The 6,994-nt window shown below is 30.4% G+C and overlaps 1 protein-coding gene across 6 annotated transcripts in view; it reads left to right on the top strand.

Annotated features, from left to right (window-relative positions):
• The first annotated feature begins 1,144 nt into the window (after nt 1-1,144).
• The window catches only part of LOC144980739 (uncharacterized), a 105,424-nt gene continuing 99,574 nt past the window's right edge, over nt 1,145-6,994 (top strand). Inside the window, exon 1 of one of the 6 annotated variants that reach the window (XM_078928470.1) lies at nt 1,145-1,290. The gene's annotated coding sequence lies outside the window, so the exon portion shown is untranslated. Of the gene's footprint in view, nt 1,291-1,335; nt 1,497-6,994 lie in introns of those variants that run through there. The other 5 variants (XM_078928469.1, XM_078928472.1, XM_078928473.1 and 2 more) reach the window with 5 other exon arrangements.

Genomic DNA, 6,994 nt, shown 5'->3' with positions numbered 1-6,994 from the left:
GATTATGAAACAGTTGTGAAACGTGGACGCTTGACAAAGAATGTACGAGGACGTTAGAGGCATTTGAGATGTGGATGTATAGAAGAATGTTGAGGCTATCATGGACAGACAAGTATACGAACGAGGAAGTGTTGGAAAAGATGAGAAAGGGAAGAATATTGATCGATACCATCAGAAAGAGGCAGTTACGGTTTCTGGGACATGTGTGGAGAAGAGACGGAATAGAAAAGTTGGTAACATCTGGGATGATCGAAGGAAAGAGAGCTAGAGGAAGATAGAGATGACTTATCTAAATGACCTAAGAATGGCCAAATGTGATTTTAAAAAGCAACACAGATTTCATGCGCATCGCAGAGGATCGTGATTCGTGGAGACAGCTGACCGGAAACGTGCTCAAGAGTACAAGCCACGATGGATGATGATGAATGAATAGGTTACACAAAGGTGGCGTAACTATTTTAGTAGCAGGATGTATAGGCAGATTCTAAGGATTACGGTACGTAAAAGAGCGAGGATGGATGATCTTTATTGATGACCAGCATATGTTTAGACTAGAAAATAAGATGGCATCACTCTGATACCAGAAGATGAATTACACAAGCTATGTATATAATCCGCAGGAAGAGTGGTTTTACACTTCCAGTGAGATAGGAACCAGTTTTTTTACATCACACTTTTCTTCCCCATTATCCAGATCTTTATCTTCCAGAAGACTCAACGTTGTCTAGTCCCGAGTTGGACTCGAACCATTGACCTACTGAACCAAAAGTGGAATGCCATGTCATTAGGCCACAAAGCCGCACCGACTTTAGACAGAACGAAGATGACGTCACTCAGGTCTTTGTTATTGTTTTTTTTTTTGCCATCCACGTTTAGGAGTAATTCTCATTACATTGTATTAACCAGACTATAAACGTTTAAGGTTACACACACATTTGTGTGTTGGTCCGTTATACTTCCGGATGGCAATGTTGTGAGTTTCTTAGCCAAGCGCATACTATCTATAAAAGCCAACCAGAGATTTATATTCTTTAAAAAAAAAAAAAAAGTGAACGGCAATTCCGTCAGTCTGAAAACATTGTCAATGTACACGCACCCTTATAGTTCTAGCACCTTATGGATTGAAACAACCAGTAGCGGTTCCATTGTCAGAACCCGGCGTTAGAATAGATTTTCAACCACAATGGAGTGATCTGTGGATAGCCAAGATCCTCGCAAATCTATTTCAAATCTATTGGAAGTTTTACGGTTGAGTAGATTGGGATCTCGGATCAGACCTGGATTGGATAGGTGTGGATAGATTTAGATAGATAGCTGTGGATAATTCCAGTCAGTTTGCGGTCCCTGTCTTTGCTGTGTTTCGTGGTGGGGTGGATAGTTTTGGATTGAGTCCGTGGATTTTGTAATGTGTAATTAAATCTCGTGTAACGGACAGGAAAACAGCGTGTTGTAGAATAGCGGATTTATGTGGTTATTTTGTGTGTTTGTGTGAAGAAGTTAGAATATTTAAATGTGGCTATTTGCTGTTTAATTATTTTGTTATATTTATTTATTTATTTATTCATTCATTTATTATTTATTTATTTATTCATTCATTCATTCTTTTATTATTTATTTATTTATTTATTTATTTATTTATTTATTTATTTATTTATTTATTTATTTATTTATGTTTTAGTTTTGATTTAGTGCTTATTTGTTTATTTATTTATTTATTTATAGTTTGTAATTATCTTTATTTATCTAGCCATGTATTGTTTAACAATTTTTTCTTCTATTTATTTACTGCTTATGCGTTTACCTAATTTAATTGTTTTTGTTTAACTATTTTTTTTTCATTTATTGTTTGACTATTGTTTTTTTTTAATTTATTTATTCTTGATTTGTTTATTGTTTGTTTATATATGCATTTATTGTTTCCATATAAATTCATTGTTTATTTATCTATTTATGATATTTATTTATTTATTTATTTATTTATTTATTCCATGCCTTTATTGTTTATTTAAAAATTCATTGTTTATTTATCTCTTGTTTCTTTTGTTTTTTTTTCTATTTGTCTCTCGCGACCACAAGCAAGATATATAATATTAATATTATAATAATATGCTATAGATAGTTCAAAGATGACGTCACTCGGGTCTTTGTTATTGTTTTTTTGCCATCCGCGTTTATGAGTAATGCTCACTGAACTGTTTTAACCCGACTATAAACGTTCATGGATACACACAATTTTGTGTGTTGGTCATTTATACTTCCGGATGGCAATTTTATGAGCTTCTTCGCCAAGCGCATACTGTCTATCAGTAACATCCCACCTCGCTATCTCTCAAAATCACTCACACGATTATACAATGACAATACGATAAAGAATCATATCATTTGTGTGTGTGTGTGTGTGTGTGTATGTGTGTGACTGTGTGTGTGTATGTGTGTGTTTGTCTCTCTCTCTCTCTCTCTCTCTCTCTCTCTCTCTCTCTCTCTGTGTGTGTATGTGTGTGTCTGTGTGTGTGTGTATGTGTGTGTATGTAATATTTTGTTGGGGTTTTTTTTTCTTCTTTTTCCGTTGAAACAATGATAATAATAATATTCTCAAGTGACCCTTTGAGAGCGTGTCAAGCAATGACGTATTTTTATGGTCAAAATGTTTGTAGAAAACGACACTGTGTATTCTGTGTGTATTCATACATCTTTTCTCTGTTGTGTCGATCGAGATAACGTACACACTACACACACACACACACACACACACACACACACTGCCCGGTGAATGTGTTGTGTTTGTGTGCTTCGATTTGTGATTGATGCTCTCAATTTGATTTCTCAATTTCGGATCAAAATTCCTATTTTTAAATTTTTTGGGGGGACAATTTATTCATTCTGCTTGTAATTGTATCGATGTGCTCATAATTTCAGGTCTGGTAACCGAACTGATATAGGCCCGTTGTTGTAACATTGTTGTTATGGACAAGATTTTACGTTGGTTTGAGAGAGTATTTCCATTACTACAACAATGAGCCCATAACAATTTGGGTTATCAGACCTGAAAATTACTATAGACGTTGGCTTGAATCTCTCAGCGTCTATCGGTCGTCGGACACAAACTTGGTGGATCGGTTTAAATCTTTCCTTTTAATTGCGCCTATGTGGTCTAGTGGTATGGCATTCGCTTTCGGATCGGAAGGTCCTGTGTTCGAGCCTCGCTCGGCGCATAGTTGACTCCTTGGAAAAGGCTCTTTTACTCACATTCTCTCACCGTACTCAGGTGTAAAATGAGTACCTGGCCCTTAACATCACTGTCTCTGTCCGGAAAAAAATTGTAATATCGCCTGACAGGCGTCATGTCATGTCTCGTTCTACATGTTACATGTTCTGTTTGTCAGGACCCTTTGCAAAACCCCTTGAGCACATTTATTGGATATTGCGCTTTAGAAAAGCTCACCTCCTTAATGCAGGACAGCATTCAGATTATTCATATTTTTTAATTTGGCCTGTCTTGATATCTACCAAGGTGTGCTTATATACAGGTCTGCTAACCCAAATTGTGATGGGCCCGTTGTTGTACTGGAAATGCTCTAAAACCAACGCAAATATTGTCCAGCCAATCACAACAATGTCACAACAAGCCCCCAAAGTAACACCAAGCTGCTACAAGCTGTGGTCTGTAAAAAGTAATAATAAATAATGATGATGATGATGATGATGATGATGATGATGATGATGATGATGAGATGATGATGATAAATAATAATAATAAATACTAATAAATAATAATAATAATAAAAATAATAATAATAATAAAAAATAATAATAATAATAATAAAATGATAATAATAATAATAATAATAGTAATAATAATAATAATAATAATAATAATAATAACAATAAAAATAATTAAATAATAATAATAATAATAATAATAATAATAATAATAATATAATAATAATAATAATAATAATAATGATAAAATAATAATAATAATAATATAAATAATAATAATAAAAATAATAAATAATAATAATAATAATAATAATAATAATAATATAATAATAATAATAATAAAATAATCATCATAGTAATAATAATAATAATAATAATAAAAATAATAATAATAATAATAATAATAATAGTAATAATAATAATAAAAAAATAATCCCACATCAATAATAATATAATAATAATAATAATAAAATAATAAAAAAAATAATAAAAATAATAATAATAATAATAATAATAAAATAATAATAACAATAAAATAATAATAATAATAATAATAATAATAATAATAATAATAATAATAATCATCCTCATAGTAATAATAATAATAAAAAAAAAATAATAAAAAATAAAATAATAATAATAATAAATAATAATAATAATAATAACATCATCATCATAGTAATAATAATAATAATAAAATAATAATAATAATAATAATAAAATAAAATAATAATAACATTAAAATAATAATAATAATAAAATAATAAAAAAATAAAAAAAATATAATAATAAAATAAACCATAGTAATAATAAAATAATAATAATAAAATAATAATAATAATAATAATAAATTTTAAAAAAAAATAATAAATCATCAACAAATAATAAAAATAAAAAAAATAATAATAATAAAATAATAAAAATAATAATAAAAAAAAAAAAACAATAATAATAAAAAAATAATAATAAAATAATAAAAATAATAATAATAATCATCATCTATAAAATAAAAAAAAATAAAAATAATAATAATAATAATAATAATATAAATAATATAAATAAATTTAAAATCACATCACATGTAATAATAATAATAATAATAATAATAATAATAATAATAATAATAATAAAATAATAATAATAAAAAAAAAAAATAATAATAATAAAAAAAAACAAAATGAACAGTTCAAAAATAAACAAAACACCAAACACAGAACATTTTCAAAACGCTCCATGTTTGTTATTTTTCTTTAAAAAACAAGCCCCAAAGTCGTCAGATCTGTAATAAAGATATTCAAGTCAATCGACTAATTTTTAAATATTATCATATAAAGTATCGCTTTCAAGAAGCTCAAACTTGCCACCGGAATTTACAACGGACCAAACCACAAAACTGTGGTATCCATGAACATTTACATTGGGTTAATACAGCGGACATACTCATAAACGCGGATGGCAAAAAAAAAATAAAAAAGACCTATTGACTAACCCCCCCCTCGAACATCTATATTTTCATCCTATTAAAAGACCTCAGAGATTCTTCGCCGGCCTGTTTGAACTATTGCACAACCGTCCAAAAAAAAAAAAATAAAAAATTAATTAAAATTATTAATTTAAAATTACTAAATAACCCCCCCCCCCCCCCCCCAAAAAAAAAAGAATAAAACAACAAAAAAAAACAAACAAAAAAATAAATAAATAACGTCACATCCACTAAACAGGCCAAACCATTTTACAAACCGCATCAAGTACCATGTGAACGAGACACGCACCCCTGGTACTTATATTACATTTTTGATAGAGACAAGGTGTTAACGGCCAGTTTACTCATTTTTAAAAAACCTATCGAAAATATTATGAGTAAAAGCCTTTTTCCGGAGGACTAAACTAACTAACTATCCCCCGAGCGAAGCTTCAAACTCAAACTCAAACCCAAGGCCCTTCCCGATCCGAACGTGAGTGTCCTACCACACACACCACCACATCTTTGATGACGTGTATATATAAAAAAAAAAAAATTATTTAAAATTGAGCTTTTATATAGCGCAATATCCACTTAACTGCCAAAGCTTTTTTCAAGGGGCCCGGTCCCAAAAAACCCAAACCGTTAGGCGATATTACAATTTTCGGACAAAGACAAGCGTTAACGCCAGGTACCATTTATACCTGATACGGTGAGAGAATTGAGTAAAGAGTCTTTTTCCAAGGACTCAACTATGCGCCGAGGCGAGGCACGAACCCGACCTTCCGATCCGAAAGCGAGTTCATCCCTAACCCATAGCCGCAGCACATTCTATCCTAATTATTCTGTCTTTTCATCCAATTGTGTACAAGGATTCGTCCCACCCCCAACACCACCACATCTTTGAGACGTGTAATCCATTCATCCAAATTATTCGCTCTTCATCCCAATTAAAGTGTACAATGTTCGCCTACCCCACACCACCACATCTTTGATGACTGAATCCATTCTACATATTTTTCTGTCTTTTCACCCATTTTGGTACAATGGATTCGCCTACCCCACACACCACCACATCTTTGATGACGTGTATATCCATTCTATCCTAATTATCGCTTTTTTTATCCCAATTATTGTGTAAAAGGATTCGTCCAACCCCAACACCACCACATTTTGAGACTGTATACCATTCTATCCAATTATTCTGTCTTTTCATCCCATTGTGTACAAGGATTCTTCCCCTCCCCACACACCACCACACTTTGATGACGTGTAATCCATTCTATCAAATTTTCTGTCTTTTCATCCCAATTGGTAAATGGATTCGTCCTACCCAACACCACCACATCTTTGATGACGGTATATTTCCATTCTATCAAATTATTCTTCTTTCATCCCAATTATTGTTACAATGGATTCGGCCCGAGACAATCCAATCCATTCCGCGGGATATTTTCCAGTGATTAGAAGACTTCGAACACGGAGTGACTGTTGTGGAAATATTTGGTGGGGACATTGACTAAAATTTGGAAACAACATTAAAAGATATATCAAACCCAAACTTTTCAAGACTTTCGTGACAGTGAATACACATTATAAGGAGTGCATTTTAATTTATTTATTTATTTATTATTTTTAAAAATTTTTATACTTGTTTTATTTATTAATTTTTTAAAATTATTTTTTAATACTTATTTTATTTATTCATTTATTTATTGATTTATTTTTTAATTCATTTTATTTTATTTATTTATTAATTTTTATTTTTTTGATTGATTTATTTAATTTATTTTATTTATTGATTGATTGATT

The sequence above is a fragment of the Berghia stephanieae genome, chromosome 10 (assembly GCF_034508935.2).
Source record: "Berghia stephanieae isolate SIO BIC M18660-M18661 chromosome 10, UCSD_Bste_1.3, whole genome shotgun sequence".
NCBI lineage: Eukaryota > Metazoa > Mollusca > Gastropoda > Nudibranchia > Aeolidiidae > Berghia > Berghia stephanieae.
Note: the sequence above shows the minus strand (reverse complement) of the source record. Positions and strands in the feature narration are given on the sequence as shown.